Source organism: Malaya genurostris, chromosome 1, assembly GCF_030247185.1.
Source record: "Malaya genurostris strain Urasoe2022 chromosome 1, Malgen_1.1, whole genome shotgun sequence".
Classification (NCBI taxonomy): Eukaryota; Metazoa; Arthropoda; class Insecta; order Diptera; family Culicidae; genus Malaya; species Malaya genurostris.
The window spans coordinates 88,265,215-88,281,354 of NC_080570.1; the positions used below are offsets into that span (position 1 = coordinate 88,265,215).

The window sequence follows — 16,140 nt, forward strand, 5'->3', positions numbered from 1 at the left end:
TATACATCAATATGATTTCAGAATTACACGCCTGCATTTACCTGTTGGCACTAAATGGATATATGTAGGTACTGAGAAAGGAAATACTCACATAGTGCATGCAGATTCTTTCACGCTCAGTGGATATGTCATAAATTGGAATAAAGCAATTGACCCGTAAGTATATGTTCATTAAAAATCACTTTAGAATCTGAAATAAATTCCATTTTCAATAATAAATGCATAATATACATTAACATTTCGTTCACAGAACATTTATGGGGTGTTTTTATGAGGCTTGTTTTGTCTTTCTCATATAGAAAGGCTATACAAATAATGCGAAAAACAACTTTTAAACAGTGGCCCGGAAGGCCGAATGTTATATACTATTCGATTCAGCTCAACGAACTGAGCTCTCTCTCTCTCTCTCTCTCTCTCTCTCTCTCTCTCTGTGTATGTGTGTGTGTTGGCGTTTGTACATGTGGGTGATATGCACTAAATATTTGAAAATAAGGTCACTCACTTTTCTTCGAGATGGTTAAGCTGATTTTCAATAACTTAGAATCAAATCAAAGGATTTGTGGTCCCATACGAAGTTTCTGAATTTCATTTCAATCCGACTTCCGGTTCCGTAAATACAGGGTGAGATGCAACACAAATGTGAAAATAATGCAGCGAAACTGTGAAAATAATGTCACTCACTTTTCTCGCAGTAGGCTGAATCGATTTTCACAAACTTAGATTCAAATGAAGGTCTAATGGTCCCATACAAATTTTCTCAATTTCATTTGGATCTGACTTTCGATTCCGAAATTACGGAGTGATATGCACCAAATATGTGAAAATAATGTCTCCCACTTTCCTCGGTAATCTCTGAACCGATTTTGAAAAACTTACTCAAATCAATGGTTTTAGGATGCCATAAGAATATCTCAATTTTATTTGGATCCAACCGCACGTTTCAGATGTAGGGTGCTTAGTGTAACGATGTCACTTAAAAATATTTTTCCCTTAATTACCAATTATTTTAATTGGTCAGTAAATTTATCTAGTTTCCAGGTCATGATAGTATGTAACCAAATAAAGGACTAATAGTCTCATAATTGATTTATTGAAGACCGATTTCGGTACATTATTTTTTTCCAAAACTCAAATCGTCGTAGGGAATCGTCGTCGTCATATTAGTTTATAGTTGAATGAACCGAATATCACTATGCCGATATTCTGTTTTCGGTTTCAAAAGTACCGGCAATAGTAATCGAATGTGATGAAATGGGGCTCACTTCACTTTCACACATATGATTGAATAGATTTTCACTACCTTAATTTCAAATGTAGTATATCAGTACAGTAGTATGATGTTATAGAAATCATCAAAACTCTTTTCAAAAACTTTTTAAATTGTAGTATTTCGGGGAATTTCTACTGATCACTACAATCACTGATATGTGAAAGACAGTATTGCACCACTAGGTGGATTAAAACAAGCATTTTCAATATTGATTACTCTACTGCTCTAACATCATTTTGACAGTGTAAAGTGACTTCGTGAATTTTATGGTGCATATAATCATCTTTATTTGGAGCAAAGATAATACACACGCTGTTCAAGAATTACCGATGCATCCCGATAAATTTACTTTTTGGTGCAGTCTTTGGGCTGGTGGAATCATCGGTCCTTATTTATTTAAAAATTAGGAAGGATGACGCGTTACCATGAATGGAAATCGATACATAACCATGATCGATGAATTCTTGTTCCCAAATCTTCAAGATATGGATGTGGACGAAATGTGGTTTCAACAGGATGGTACCACTTGTCATACTTGTCATCGACAACATTAATTCGAGAATTGGACCGGTGAATTGGCCTTCGCGTTCGTGTGATTGATGCCACTCGAACATTTTTTGTAGGGATACGTGAAGGCTTTGGTTTATCAATGTTGAACATGTCATTGTTTCCTCAAATGCTTGATAAAGTGGTCGAAAATTGGACCTCCAGAATGACATTTGAGTAATTTCATGCGAAATCAGCTGGCTGCTGGCACGACCCCCTTCGATTTTCATGAAATTTTGCATATGGGATCGGCATGGCAAATAAAGTATTTTTCACTGGTCTAGAGATTTTTTCACTCAAGACTAATTTCATCATGAAGACTCTCCTTTTGTTTCCGGAGATATGATTATATAAATGACGTAACCGACAAAACGCGTTGTATTTCGATTTTAACAAACGTAGGCTCGTTTGAAAGGTACTGTCGAGCCATTGATCAAGTTCGAAGATCAAATGACTGGGACATACCACTCGATCCATCCATTCCTGCGGTAAAACCGTGTTCTGTCTTTTCCGCGCCTGTCTGTATCGTTCCTCGTTCGCTCTCGTGCGATGTTGCAGCATCCTCGCCCTTGCTGCATTCTTCTCTTCGATCAACTGCTGACATTCGCCGTCAAACTAGTCATTTCCTCGATTCGATAACATCGTACCTAGTATGGTTGCATCAGTGCTACTCACGGCGGACCTTATGTTCCTCCAGTCATCTTCAAGAGTCGCCGCGCTAAGCTGCTTTTCCGTTGGTAGCATTAGCTCCAGTTGTTGCGCATATTCATCTGCAGTATAAACGCTACGTAGCTGCTCGAGATTGAGTCCCGGCGTTCCTGTGCGACGAGTGTTGTGCACCGTCGATAGTTTTGAGCGCATACAAACCGCGACAAGGTAGTGGTCAGAATCAATGTTGGCACTGCGGTAAGAGCGGACATTGAATGATGTCGGAGAAGAATCGCCCATCGATGAGAACGTGGTCGATTTGATTTTCCGTATGTTTATCTGGTGATCTCCAGGTGAATTGTGGATATCTTTGCGGGGGAAGAAGGTGCTTCGAACTACCATTCCTCGGGAGGCTGCAATGTTTACTCATCGTTGACCGTTGTCGTTTGTTACCGCGTACAAGCTCTCCAGTCCTATCACAGGCCTGTGTTAGTTCTTTTTTGTTCGTTAATTAAAGAAACATCTGAAGGTGTACCACCTTCGTCTTCGATTGTTTTTCCAAGATTGCTTTTATTGAAAAGTTCTAAACTTAAACTAGTCTGCTGTCTGTTCTACGTACATAAATGTGGGAGGAGCCAGTTACAATACTTTCGTTCAATAACTTGTTAGCGGGAGAGAGGAAAAAGAGAGAGAACATCGATTGGTGCATCAATGCAAAAGAAGGCGACTGTACCTATGGTGCATTACGCAAGGGAAAGAAATGTCGCATCGGCGGATAGTGTGGGAAGTTGGCTTAGCTCGCCATATGCAGCATATGTTGCAACACGGCCGGCTAGCATGGGAACTTAATGTGAACCATATTGCTGGCTCATGGGAAATGTAACGATCGTCAAGTATTTTTACGACCTGTTACTAATTTGGATGCATGGTATTTGAAGGATGTAAGGATTGGTGTTTGGGATTTTAGTGCATATTCGGCTTTAGTTTATGATCTGTGATCAGAGAAGGATTGGTTAGAGATCGTGTGAATGCTGGAATGTAGGAAAGTATTTCGTTTGGGTTAGTCGGGTCAATATTATCATGCTACATCACCCTCCTTTCGGTTGAATGATGTAACGTAGTGTAATCATTCAAATGTAATCGAACTGGCTCCCTAACATTATTAATGGATAGTGAGTGTTGAAGTGTGTTGTGTGTCTTCTGTATATAACAAACCAGTATGTGTGGTTTAATTGGGGTTGTATGTGTGTCATTAAAATGTATATAAAAATTTGGATTTTTTTTATTTAACCTTTTACAAGTCTGTTTTTATGTACTATTCCAGTTCGTTACTTTGTTATGTTGTTTTCGATTTCGCAAATTACATCTAGAATTTTAATTATGGTGTACGGTCCGATATAAAATGAATCGATTTTCGTTTTGTAAAAACACTATTTCGCCTGTTTGTACTTCTAGTGGGTTTATATGGATATTTGAGTTTTTACACCTGGAGTTTTTACTTTCATTTAATCTTTGTTTTGCTATTACGTTAGATTTTTCCAATTTGTATTTGAGTTCGTTGCTGTAAAGATCAAAATTGTAAACCTGGTTCGTTATCTTTGGGTAATATTTTTGTGGTAATTTTGCTTTAATTCCAAAGACTAATTCGTATGGTGTAAATTGATGTTCCGAATGTGGTGTGGTGTTGTAAGTAAATGCGTAATATGGTAACCAGTCATCCCAGTCTGAATGGTGTTCGTTGACGAAGGATCGCAGATACTCGTTTTGGCATCTGTGATTTCTTTCCAATGACCCAATAGTTTGCGGATGATAGGCAGTTGCAAAGTTTTGTTTAATTTGTAAATATTTGCATACTTTCTCGAGTACTTCATTTTTGTACTTGGTTCCTTGATCGGATTTTAATTCCACAAATTTTCCGTATATTAGTATGAATTTTTCTACTAAATTTTTAGCTATTGTGTTTGCTTCTTTGTTTTGGATGGGTATTATTGCGGTTGTTATTGTTGGATTTAGGTAATAGACCTATTGTATCTATTGATATTATTTCGAATGGTTTTGACGGTGTGTTAGTTAATATTTGTTTTTCTTTAGTGTGTTTAAAAATTTTATTCCTCTTACACGAATCACAGGCCTTAATGGATCGTGAAATAGTTCCTTTCATATCTTAAAAATTGTAATATTCTCTTATTTTGAGGTACAGACGATGCTGTCCTACATGTCCTCCCGTAGGGGTTTCATGGTAATTTTAAAAAAAAATTCTGTATCTTGCCAGGTTAACTGATGAACTTGGGTGGATGATACATTATTATTTGTATGTTTTTATTCGTTTGTTGTACTAATGTTTTGAATATATTCATGGACCACCCTTTTAAATATTGCTTCTTCTGTCGATATTGCGACTTTATTTATTTTCATTTTTGTCATTTCTTGTTCTAATGTTGAAAGTATGAGTTCTAGAGCTCCTCTTTCATTTACATATGTTGCTATATGCTTCATTAATTTTTTCATTTGCGTGTCTTTGTATATGCTAATTATTAGGTATGTATTTTCTACAGTAATTCTTAACTTGGGTAAGGTTCTCGTTTCAGTCGGGTTTTCGGTCGTATAGATAACAAGGTGATCAGTCTCTTTATCTTTTGTCGTTGGTAACTTGTCTTTCACGGTTGTCGGTTTATTGTTAATATTGTCGTTGTTAATATTGCTGTTATTATTAATATTATTATTTAATTTTGACATGGCTCTCGTGCTGACTCTAAATACGTTGAGGGCTTTTAATTCATCGGAGGTTGTTATAATTCTGGATAAGGCATCTGCTGTAGCGTTGCTTTTTCCATTAATATATTCTATGTTGAAATCAAATTCTTCTAAATCTAATCTCATTCTTGTTAGCTTAGAAGTAGGGTTTTTCATGTTAAATAGATAAACTAGAGGTCGGTGGTCTGTCGTGACCGTAAATTTTCTTCCGTATAGGTAAGGCTTAAAATAATTTAATCCCCAGTGTATTCCTGTCAGTTCCATTAATATTGTTGTTTTTTTCTTTTCGCCCGGGGTAAAACTTTTGCTCGCAAAAGCTATAGGTAAGTCGTTTCCGTTTCTGATTTGAGAAAGTACAGCTCCGCAACCTACATCTGAAGCGTCGTTGTGAGTATAAAGGGTAGTGTGAAGTCTGGGTATTGAAGTAATTTAGGTGACATTAGGTATAGTTTTAATGTGTTGAAAGCGTTTTGGCATTCATCAGTTCAAACGAATTGTTTGTTTTTCTTGGGGTGTTGATTGAGAGGGTGTGCTATCGTTGCGAAATTTGGTACGAATTTACGGTAATAACTGCAGAAAGCTTCAAATCGTCTAGTGTCGTCGCTGTTTTTCGGTATCGGATAATTGCTGATAGCGTCATATTTTGTACTGTCAGGTAATATTCCTCTATCTGTTATTTTATGTCCTAGATATGTCACTTCGGTATTGAAAAATTTACATTTGTTTGGGTTTATTTTAGGTTGTATTTTCTAATTCTTTCGAAAACTTTTGTTAAATTTTGTAAATGGTGTTGGATGGAACATCCTATCACTATTATATCGTCAATGTAAACGAATGCGTGGTCTGGTGTAAGTCCAGCCATGGCAATCGTCATCATTCTTTGGAAACTGTTTGGACTAATATTTAGTCCGAAAGGTAAACGTGTGAAGTGGTAGTGTCCGCTTTGTGGCTGTAAATTTTCTTGAGTTATTTTCTAAAGGTATTTGGTGAAATCCTGACATTAAATCTAGTGTCGAAAAGTATTTTTCTCTACCAAGTTGATCTAAAATTGTATCAATTCTTGGTAAAGGAAATATGTCTGCTAGAATTTTTTTGTTTAGTTGCCTAAAATCTACACCAAGTCTCCATTTTCTTTTTGCGTTGTTCTATTTTGTCGTGAATACGATTTACTTTACTATGGGGTGCCTTTTCAAATTAGCCATATGGAAGAATGGGCAGAACTTAATCGTGCATATCTCGACTTGTATTAATGGCATCAACATATTTTTTTCACTAATTCATCAAAAATATGATCAGGAATTTAGGATATTATTTTGAACAGTGTGAGATAACCACAAACAACTCAAAAATGAAGTTTTCTAAAACTTTGAAAACAACGCGGAAAACTCTTCACTTTTGCTTGGCTTTTTCGCGCAAGAACGACGATGTTGAGGTAGTCAGGCACATATCTTCATTTGAATGCGTATAAAAGGGGAACCGTGGTCGAAAATCGATATTTCTTTTTGTGTGTTGGATGGAAGCAGACGTCGTGAGAATGATTTATTATTTGCTTTTCCGGTCGTCGAGGGAGCGATATCATCAACCAACAGCGGCGGAGAGTGCACCTTCTGAGTGGTTCAAACCTCAAACGCTCAGGTAGCAACTCTCATTCGCTTTCCGACCATCAAGCCGAGACTCTGAGTCTGCTCTTAGTTCTTAATTTAGTTCTTGAATTCAGGTCCAGTTCCTTATTCCAGAATTCATCTGTTCGGCTCTTTTTAGAATCATAATAATACTCCCAAAGAATTATGCGACATTTCACTGCACTATGTACAACCCATTTTGGTAGTCGTGGCGAGAAATCGTCTTCAAGTTTCAGAGCTTAGTTTCGGAATATGGGTTTAGAATTCAGAGCCTGCGGGCTGAACTGGATTCTGGAAAAAGATTCCGGAACTGATTTCAGTTTCGAAATTGTAGTCTACTAAAATTCAACAGAATTCTGAGTCTGTTCTAAGTTCTGAATATAGTTCTTGAGCTCAGGTCCAGTTCCTAATTCCAGATTTCTTCAAATCGGTTCTTTTGTCCTGAATACGGCTTACTTTACTATGGGACGCCTTTTCAAAATTTATTCTGTACAAGAATGGGCAAAACTTTACCACGAATATCTTTTGATGTACTTAACCCAACAACATATTTTTTCTACAAGCTATCGGTAATATGATTAGAAACTCATGATTAAATTTTCAACAGCGTGAAAAAACCCTAAAAATAATTGAAGAACAAAGTTCCCTAATTTTTTTTTTAAATTCATCACGCTTGCTAGCCTTTTTCGCATCCGGACGACGGTTTTGAGGTAGTCAGGCACATATCGGAATCTACTGAACAAGTAGAAAAGGAAATCTTTGAATAAACACTGTTCATTTCTTTTATTGCTACAGACGAAACTGGATGTCGAGGTGAGGTTCTCCCACCAACATCAGTAAGAACAAGCAGTCGGCAATGAAAGTAGACCTTTTGCGTGGTGTAAAGCCTCAAACGCTCAGGTCACAGAGCCAGTTTTCAGGATAATTTGATAAGCTTTGTGCAATTTTCGTAGTGTAAAATTCGCAACAGTTTTTAATATCTTAGAGAATTACACAAGTTGACCCTTCTGAATGTCAGAAATTTATCTCGTACGGCATTTTGATAACTTCATTCACTGAAATATTTAAATCCGAAACGAAATGATTGACATCGAAATTATGTATAGTTCTATTTAGAACAACAATTGTATATCCAAAGAATTATGCGAAATTTTCTTCACTATACTTTATACGGCCCATTTTTCAACCACTTGTAGTTTGTAGTAGAACTTTCTTCTGATTTGCTATATAAAATGCATAGCACCGACTTAGAAGCCATTAGTGAAAGGTTTCTTCCTGAACCACCATTATTTTATCATAAAGAACTATAAAAGTTATTTCGTAATATTTAATTGTGTGTCAGAATGTTTATTGTAACTAATCTGTACTTTAGTTTAGGAGTATCGTTTCAAATTATAGTAGTGAAAAAGAGGAAAGCTTGCACAATGCACACAATCGCTCAATTAATTGATATTCGAAAGTATAAGGAAAGAGTGTCAGATTTATTCGTATTCACGACATCCAGTTATGTCTGTGACATTACACACCCGTACTTTTTTTTGGTACTAGGAGAATGGGGCTATTGTAGGGTGATATATAAGGTTCTATAATTTTGTCGTTCAGCATTTTATTGACTTGTGTTTCTATTTCGTCGTGTTGTGCATGAATCGTTTTGTAGTTAGGAATGTAGAATGGAACGTTATCGTTTAGGTTGATATTTTGGATATAGAAGTTATTGGTCGTCAAGGGTTCTTCTGGGGTAGAGAATATATCTGTATATTTCAATATTAGATTCTTTAATTCCTTTTGTGCGTACGTTGTTCATGTCTATTTCGTTCAATAGGTTATGGTTTCTTGTATCGTTCAGGGGGGTTATTGTTAAATTTCATTATATTGTAATTCGCTAACGGTTCTATTTCAGGTGTAAATTCTAAGTTGGATATATTTACATGTGATTTTCTTGTGTTCATGATTTTTATATAAGGGTTTTGTGAGGATATGATAACGTTTCCACAGAAAACTCCTGGTTCAATTTCCTGTGAAAAGACTACCATGTCTTCGCTTCGTTGTGGAATAATATAGTTTTCATTAACTTTATGGTACAGATACATTTACATTTTTTATACTAAAATTTAATAACCAGTATTCATAATCGATCTGGCATTTGTGGGAGATGAAAAAGTTTCTACCCAATATGCCGACTGTTTGAATAGGAAAATCTGGTCCAACTAAATGAAAATGATGTCTAGTGGTTATATTATTTCCGAACATTAGTTCTGTTTCGGTTATTGCGGTAGTTTCTATCTCCCCATCTGTTATTCCAATTAGTTTTGTTCTTACATTTCTGTTCACGATTTGGTTAGGTATTATTCTATTTGTTTTAAAAATTGAAATATCTGCTCCGGAATCTATCAGTAAAGTCAAATTGAGTTAGTCATTCGTACTCCGATCTTAATGAAGTTAGAAGCGCTTAGATTAAAAGTCAACACATTTGCCCAAAAAATGATTTTGCATCGGTTGGTTCTGCTGTTGCAGTTGTTGCCGCTCGCTCGGAGCATTGACCGGCACAGCTGTTTGCATTTGCATTGGATGTGTACACCCAAACCTCCTTTTACGAACCTTATATGTGTATGTATGTATGCTTACACACTCACTCGTCTGCATGTATGTGTATATATTTATGCATATAAATGATCGCTTTTACTTCACCAATATTTATATGTATTTAGAAATACAAATATTTGCACACATGTGTTCGTATATTAATACATATATACATATATAAGTTACGTAAATGGAGGTTTGAGTGTATACGGTAATGGATCAGAGCCTGCTACAAAGACATTCTGTCGATTGTGCTGAAATCAACTTAACCCATATCGAGTTTGTTGAGGTTGGTAATGTCCACGGCCTCGGTTATTATTGTTATAGTATGAGTAATTTGAGCTGTTAGAGCGCTCAGATCTGTTTGTGTGGAATTGGTTATTGTTGTTGAAAATACTTTGTGGTTCGTTATAGCGTTGGTTTGCGCTATAATTGCTTTGGGTGGAGAAATTCCTTTTGTTTCCTCTAGAGAAACGGTTATAGTTTTTGAAATTATTGTGATTTTGTTTAGCTCGCGTGGCTAAGACGGTAGGTGAATTTTCGGTCAAGTTTTCTTGTGCTTTTTGGATAGCTTCCTTTATTGAATGGAAGTTACCTCAGGGGGTATTCTTTGTTTAATGTAGACATGTTCGAGTGAAGTAGTTAGATTTTCTACTTCCTCGCAAAATTTTGTTATCGGTCCACTCTGTCGGGTGGCTTTTAGTTTTGCAATTATGTTTATGTTACTTATATTATCAGGTAGGCCCAATCTTGCTTTACCTGATAGACGTGTTTTTATAAATTTTATTGCCATTGGCAAGTGTTCCGCTGTAGTAATTTCTAATAATAGATTTACTGAGTCTACGAAGCCATCCAATCCTAACGGCGTGCCGTCGTACATTTGTACTAACGCCGTTGCCTGGCAGATGTCAAAGACTGCTGGTGTTGTGTTTGTCATTTTGAAGTCCGTATGTCTCTTCTCGTCAGCTAATTGTTCTTGTATTTTCGAGGTTACTGTAGTACGGATGTCTGTAATTGCATTTCTTGCCGCTTCAACGAGAAATGTTAATTCTGAGTGTGATAATGAGTCTTCGTTTTCTAGCAGATTGCTTTCTATTTGAGCATATAGCGCGTTGGCATAGTTTAATTTTGTCGTTAGAGTTTCTGTTTTAAATTTTTTGTTAATCGATTTTCTTAAGTTGTTGTTTATAGTTACAAGTATTTTTATTTCTTTGTGTAATTGCTCTATTGTCATAGGCATTTAGTCAGTTAATGATGATAAAACTATTATATTATTGTATATATTTTTATTCATATTTTATTCGTGGGGTTTTTAAGCGATTATATACATATATATACATATATAAGTTACGTAAATGGAGGTTTGAGTGTATACGGTAATGGATCAGAGCCTGCTACAAAGACATTCTGTCGATTGTGCTGAAATCAACTTAACCCATATCGAGTTTGTTGAGGTTGGTAATGTCCACGGCCTCGGTTATTATTGTTATAGTATGAGTAATTTGAGCTGTTAGAGCGCTCAGATCTGTTTGTGTGGAATTGGTTATTGTTGTTGAAAATACTTTGTGGTTCGTTATAGCGTTGGTTTGCGCTATAATTGCTTTGGGTGGAGAAATTCCTTTTGTTTCCTCTAGAGAAACGGTTATAGTTTTTGAAATTATTGTGATTTTGTTTAGCTCGCGTGGCTAAGACGGTAATTGAATTTTCGGTCAAGTTTTCTTGTGCTTTTTGGATAGCTTCCTTTATTGAATGGAAGTTACCTCAGGGGGTATTCTTTGTTTAATGTAGACATGTTCGAGTGAAGTAGTTAGATTTTCTACTTCCTCGCAAAATTTTGTTATCGGTCCACTCTGTCGGGTGGCTTTTAGTTTTGCAATTATGTTTATGTTACTTATATTATCAGGTAGGCCCAATCTTGCTTTACCTGATAGACGTGTTTTTATAAATTTTATTGCCATTGGCAAGTGTTCCGCTGTAGTAATTTCTAATAATAGATTTACTGAGTCTACGAAGCCATCCAATCCTAACGGCGTGCCGTCGTACATTTGTACTAACGCCGTTGCCTGGCAGATGTCAAAGACTGCTGGTGTTGTGTTTGTCATTTTGAAGTCCGTATCTCTCTTCTCGTCAGCTAATTCTTCTTGTATTTTCGAGGTTACTGTAGTACGGATGTCTGTAATTGCATTTCTTGCCGCTTCAACGAGAAATGTTAATTCTGAGTGTGATAATGAGTCTTCGTTTTCTAGCAGATTGCTTTCTATTTGAGCATATAGCGCGTTGGCATAGTTTAATTTTGTCGTTAGAGTTTCTGTTTTAAATTTTTTGTTAATCGATTTTTTTAAGTTGTTGTTTATAGTTACAAGTATTTTTATTTCTTTGTGTAATTGCTCTATTGTCATAGGCATTTAGTCAGTTAATGATGATAAAACTATTATATTATTGTATATATTTTTATTCATATTTTATTCGTGGGGTTTTTAAGCGATTGAATTTATGCTTTGTGCTGTTTTAAATCCTTTCTTGGTTCAGCGTTTTTTCATTATTTTATGTATTTTTAATAGAAGTAAGATCGACAAAATTGCGATAATAATCCACAATTTGAGCTCGTGATCTTGGTGACTTGTCATAGACTGTTCAATATGTTCATTAATTTGGATATTGATGTCACCAGACTGGTTTGTTTCTTTTGATTGCCCTTTCCCCATGGTATTTGATTTTTACTATAACGAACTGAAATATTTTTTTTTAACAAGTAGATATATCTACGGCGCTAGCCGCGTCTTCGACTGTTAAAAACTTCTTGCAGGAAATCGTCAATTGATTCCCACAACTCTATATTGTCCCAAAAGGGGTCTTTCATTTATAATGAAGCAAGAGCAAAAATAAAAATAAATAAAAGAACTTTTACTATTTATTACTTTTACTATTTACTCTCATTGATTTGGTTTTTCTTCCTCTTCTTCTACATAATTTACCCAGGTTAGTGGATCGTCTCCTGGTAAATCTTTAATTCTTTCAACTAGTTCGTTCCACTTAGGGCACGAATTTTTCTCAAGGGGGGCAAAAATTCTACAAATTCTTTCAGTTCCTGTTTGTCCATTACGATTTCTTTTACTAGCTACTTATCTCTAGGGATCTTACTAATTATTTACCTGATGGAGTGTGGATATGGAGTGTATACATACATTCGAGTTCACGGTTGCGGTTGGTTGACTGCTAACGTTGAATTTATTCAGGCTAATGTTGCTGCTTCCACTATCATCGGTATTGATTCCACTCGAAGCAAGTAATTATTTGCGTTGGATTTATTCAGGCAAATGTTGCTGGTACTTAGAACGGGACCACTGTTGCATTGCTGGAACTACTGGCACTTTTGGTTGATTGTTAATAATGTTTTTAGAGCGGGACCACTGTTTGCATTACTGGAACTACTGGCACTTCTGGTTGATTGTTAATATTGTTTTTAGAGCGGGACCACTGTTTGCATTGCTGAGCGATCTTCTGAAATGTTCTTTACTGGTAACACATACACTTTTTGGTTGTTGTTTGTTCTTCAATGGAAACATCACAATTTACTGAATACGGATTATCACTGTCGCGGTCCAATGGGAACATCAATGGAAACATCACATTTACTGGATACAGATTACACTGTCTGTGTCCAATGGGAACATCAATGGAAACATCACATTTACTGGGTACAGATTACAATGTCACTGTCCAATGGGAACGTCAATGGAAACATCACATTTACTGGGTACAGATTACACTGTCACGGTCGCCATGTTAGTTCTTTTTTGTTCGTTAATTAAAGAAACATCTGAAGGTTTACCACCTTCGTCTTCGATTGTTTTTCCAAGATTGCTTTTATTGAAAAGTTCTAAACTTAAACTAGCTTATTGTCTGTTCTACGTACATAAAGGTGGGGGGAGCCAGTTACAATACATTCGTTCAATAACTTGTTAGCGGGAGAGAGGAAAAAGGGAGAGAATATCGATTGGTGCATCAATGCAAAAGAAGGCGATTGAACCTATGGTGCATTACGCAAGGGAAAGAAATGTCGCATCGGCGGATAGTGTGGGAAGTTGGCGGCCCTTGATCTTCAATACGCACATCATACCACTGACTTGGCTGCCACCTAATCATGCCGGTGAAGCGCCAGCCTGACGTAATTTTCGAGTCAGATTTTTCTCCTAAAAAAGTAGGAGTGAATGGGGTAAAACGCATCCCCTAACGAAATATAGCTATATCTTAACTATAGAGAACAACACGGAAGAGTTTCGTGCATGACTATCTTCCGTAATCATTATTTCTCAAAATTACATACAAATACTCGTTGAATGCATTGAAAAAAACATGAAATATCTTATTTTTCAAAACCATTAAAAATTGTCTATTGAAATATATGCGGGGCATGACGCCCGATCTTGGAAAACATGGAAAATATACATTTTAAATTACGCGAAGTGACGATTATCTGAACATTCCACGCTGTCGAGAGCGTCATGTGATACTTTCATGCTTTTTTTTTTTTTATTGATGCTGACATGGGTCATGGGACATGGGACAGGTTTTTCAATAGTGTACTCATCCCATAACTCAAACATTCTTAATCATATTATAACTACATATTGAAATATGTATAAACTTTTCTACTTTCAGAACCAGAAAAACTCATCCGGGCTCAGTTGTTCACTTGTCTGATAATCCAATAGATGCCAATAAGGTAAATATGTTTTACAATATTAACACAATGCGCTGTTCTGTTGACAAATACTTTTTGTTTACTGTGTTAAATTTACATGATGACGAAGTTTTAATGTAACATAGTTAAATTCTATCAAATAGTGAAACTCGACAAAAACTGTGATCTATTATATATTTTATCTAGGTAAATATTTAAATTTATTTTGCACTCTCTACAATAACAATAAAACAACAATAAGTAGTATAATAATTGCAATAAAAAGAGCATAAAAAGTGCCAAGAAAAAAAATTGATTTCGATGAACAATTTAAAGAAATTGTATTAATAGTTAACTCTTTAGTTTAGTAACCATATCATTTTGCTCATTACAATCAATGAATTGTGTTGTAATCGGTCGATGTGGAGCTAAATTTTGATGTCAATTGCACTATTTTTTTGTGTTTCTTTTGGGTCATGAAAAATTTTAGCTCGTGAAACTGTAGATTCGCCATTCAAGAGTTAGCCTAATTTTGTGCTTAGGGCACATAACCGTTTTGTTTGCGTTTCGTCTTAGACTCATCAATGCATAGCAGTTCAAATTGAACTGCTTAATGCAAAGCTCGGCAGTTCATTTTAAACCGATAAGCAGATGTAAAGTTTCTACTTTTTGCAGAACACTTTTTGTTTAGTACCAAAGTTCCATGTCTAAACTGACGACGTACCGAACGAGATGTTGTAATAAAACCTGTTTTAATCCACCTAGTGGTGCAATGATGCCTTTCTCATGTATATTTCCGGTACTCCCGGAACCGGAGACTAGGAACCAGGATAGCCGGTACTGGTTTGTTTAGTAGTATACTGATAATAATCATCGATTTGTGTAGTTTTGAGACTAGTTTAGATTTTTTTTACGTTTTTTGTTTCGCCGGTTTAAGTGACGGTGTACAATATTGAACTCATTTTACCTTATAACTCTGGAACCGGAAGTCGCATCTGGATGAAATTCAGGAATTCCGTATGGGCCCGGAAGACCTTTCATTTGAATCTAAGTTTGTGGAAATCGGTCAAACCATCGCTGAGAAAAGTGAGTGAGATCTATTTTGGTATATATGACCACTATGTCCGGTACTTTCGGAACCGGATACCGGGAACCAGGATAGCCGGAATCGGTTTGTTTAGTTACCTACTGATAATGACTATCGATTTGTGTAGTTTTGAGACCAGTTTAGAAATATTTTTACGTTTTTTGTTTCGCCGGTTTAAGTGACGGTGTACAATATTGAACACACTTTACCCTATAACACCGGAAGTCGCATCCGGATTAAATTCAGGAATTTTGTATGGGACCCCGAGACCTTTCATTAGAATCTAAGTTTGTCAAAATCGGTTAAGCCATCTCCGAGAAAACCTAGTGTGATTATTTGACACATACACACACACGTGCACACACACACACACACAGACATTGCTCAGCTCGATGAACTGAGTCGAATGATATATGACACTTGGCCCGGGCCAATTTTCACCGGTCGGTTTTTCAAGTGATTGCATAACCTTTCTATATGTGAAAGGCAAAAAATAAACCGTTTGCAAACTCAACAAGTCATCTTTCCTGCCACGCACATCGAAGCCGGTAGTACTCATAAACATTCACATTCTGACGTTTGATTGCATTCATCACAATTACGATAAACAAATGCGACGCTGAAGTTTGTTTTGGTTTACAAATAGTATCTGTCACTGTAAACTTCAAAACTATTTTCTTCGTAGGATCCCCTATGCTAGAACCAATTATGGGTAAAACTAGCCTTTTTTTTAGTAGTTTTATGCCTGTTGGAGAGCGAATTTGACAGAAACTAACTTTCTTGCTTCAAATAAACTAATAAAAATTAATAATAAGACCGTTTATTTAAACATTAGTTTGTGAAAATCGGTCACGAACGAACAGCTTGATGTCAGAAACTCAGTTTGGCTTCCGTAGAAATAAAAGCACGAATGATTGCCTTGCATTGCTTTCGTCTGATATCCAAA

General features: G+C 36.1%; 1 protein-coding gene across 3 annotated transcripts in view; it reads left to right on the plus strand.

Annotated features, from left to right (window-relative positions):
* Positions 1 to 84: 84 nt before the first annotated feature.
* LOC131440669 (syntaxin-binding protein 5) overlaps positions 85 to 16,140 on the plus strand; it is a 444,075-nt gene continuing 428,019 nt past the window's right edge. The window contains exons 1-2 of one of the 3 annotated variants that reach the window (XM_058612147.1): positions 85 to 156; positions 14,086 to 14,149. The gene's annotated coding sequence lies outside the window, so the exon portion shown is untranslated. Of the gene's footprint in view, positions 157 to 14,085; positions 14,150 to 16,140 lie in introns of those variants that run through there. The other 2 variants (XM_058612149.1, XM_058612148.1) reach the window with 2 other exon arrangements.